At 43.7% G+C, this 2414-nt stretch overlaps 1 pseudogene; it reads right to left on the bottom strand.

Annotated features, from left to right (window-relative positions):
• Nucleotides 1–270: 270 nt before the first annotated feature.
• On the bottom strand, nt 271–1846 carry LOC146171579 (uncharacterized; annotated as a pseudogene).
• Nucleotides 1847–2414: the final 568 nt, after the last annotated feature.

Raw genomic sequence — 2414 nt, 5'->3', positions numbered from 1 at the left:
GAAAATCAATATGCAGAAGACTAAGGTAATGTTCAACAGCCTCGGGTAGGAACAGCAGTTTACATTAGGTAGCGAAGTGCTGGAAGTAGTCGGCGAATGTGTCTACTTAGGACAGGTAGTAACCGCAGATCCGGACCATGAAAAGGAAATAACAAGAAGAATAAGATTGGGATGGAGCGCATTTGGCAAGCACTCACAGAATATGACTAGCACCTTACCGGTATCGCTAATGAGGAAAGTATATAACAGTTGCATCTTACCTGTACTCACTTATGGGACTGAAACGTGGAGGTTAACCTTGAGAGCTCTACTTTCATTGTGTGGCGAGCAAGCTTTCATTGTGTGGCGTCCAAGCTCGATCCCAATGTGTTTCAAGACATCCAGCGTCCCTCTGTTGCCGTTTTTAAAATGGCACACGGCATCATATAAGCCAAACTTCAGTGTTGGCAGGTTTACATAGACGTTTATAGGTACCCTTTGCCAGATCATGCAATTGAAACATTCATTGGCGTTCTGTGTCTTGCCATGCAAACATTTCTTGAGGAGCTCGTCTGAGCAAAGGTCTTTGTACACAACCTTTACCCTGTTCATTACGTCATTTGAAAGTCCTTCCTTGTGCTTGTAGTTGCATTGGCCAGCCGCTCCAGCTCGGCTGAAAGCACACAAACTGGTTGCTCCTACAGGGCACAGCCCATGCCTTGGATTGTCGTCCGTGGAACTGCAGTGGAACAAACTAGCTAGCGTTTCCTGTTTCATTCCTGCAAGATTTCCGACGTTGGCTCTGATGGCAATGCTATAGTAATTTTGAAGGCGTCAGTCAATTTTCCTTTGCCACCTAATCCACGCACTGTTTTCTTCAGCTTTCTTAGCCGGCAGCCAACCCGTTTTTGAACATGGTCATTGCATTCAAATTTTTTCACGCTATTTGGTCCATAAATATTCTTTTCTGTCGAGTAGCTCTTCGAGTCTCCATCTCCATAGTAGTGCACATATTTCAAACTGCGCGTCGTTTCTGACCTCTCAAACATGCGGTAAAGTCCAACTGGCTCCATACCACCGGCATGTCAAGTTGTGTGATTCGCCTTCCATTCCAGGAATTCGCTGCTTGCGGGACTCGGTTTGCTATTAATCTTGCATGACTTGCATGTGCTGGGCAAAGCTTCCACATCAGTTATTTTTCCTGTATCCACAGTTATCAAAGAAACACAGCCGTTCAATGAAGAGTGGCCTCGTTTTTGCCATGTGCCATTCCCTGACATTCCGCACTGATTACTGTTCACAACCTTCTCCACTTCAGCTGCTGCATCAATCATTGACTTCTATGCAACCTCCTTTGCAGCGTGAGACACCTTCAAAGAAATTTTATCGTAAGCGGAATGCTACGGGGTGGAGGCATATTCATAATTTTGCAAAATCTTTTCGCACCCGCATGCCCACTTCCTAGTTGTCGCATTGCCTATACAAGTCAAACATTGATCTCCACTGAAGGCCCTGACTTTTTTGATGAGTAGAAATGGTTCTTATAGCCGCATGCAACGAACACAGTAGCCATCACACAAGACACACCTGCACAGGAGCGCTCCTCATGTTTCAGGGATGTTGAGAAGCGTTCCGGACACGCAAGCGATGAAAAAACATTTGACAGAATGTCAAGGTCAATTATCCTATTTCCTTCAGGAGTAGAGTCCGATTTATAGTCATTGTTGTCCTCCACATCTCCGAGTTTCAAGGCACTTGCTGAAGCACTCACGTTGGCGGGATTCGGTTCGTCGCCATCTTCACCTGTCGTGTGTCTATTTCCGGCAAACTTTCGCTTTCGTCTCCTCTGCACTCTAAACTTTCCCATGTAGGTAAAGTGTGTAAACAGCGAAGTGAAACAGTTGAAGCACACAAGGCACCAAGTAAGTACAGTCGGCACATTCTTCAATTTGCGCGGGAACGCTCCAGGGTACACAACTCACATGATCGAGACATTATGCGTCCCTCTTGCGAGCACTTTTGTTAATAAATGAAAGTAGAAATAAACATACACGCTTAGAAAAGCTTATGATTGTAAACTGAAAAATTATGGTCCAAAAAAAGGTAAGTCCGCCAAAGGAGCCAAATATTTTTCGGTATGTAGAAATCTAAACTGTGTTAGTTTTGGGTTTGCAAATTGCAGAGGGGGTTACAAATTTGGCTGTATCTTTGGAGCGGTTTTAGTTAGAAGCATAAATTTTTTTTGCCAATCATACAAAAAGGAATGTGTAATTTGTTAAAACAATATTCAAAAATTGATTTTTTTTAAAGTTAAGTTTTCAAAGTGGCCTCATACCTTAAGCTGAGGACAACCCAGAGGACTATGTTACGGAAAATGATAGGGGTAACATTGAGAGATAAGAAGCGTGCAGAGTGGGTAAGAGAAATAACTCAAG

This window comes from Amblyomma maculatum, unplaced genomic scaffold, assembly GCF_055883805.1.
Source record: "Amblyomma maculatum isolate TAMU_Amacu unplaced genomic scaffold, ASM5588380v1 scaffold_19, whole genome shotgun sequence".
NCBI classification, from domain to species: Eukaryota; Metazoa; Arthropoda; class Arachnida; order Ixodida; family Ixodidae; genus Amblyomma; species Amblyomma maculatum.
The sequence above is the reverse complement of the archived record's forward strand: the minus strand, read 5'-3'. Positions and strand labels throughout refer to the sequence as shown.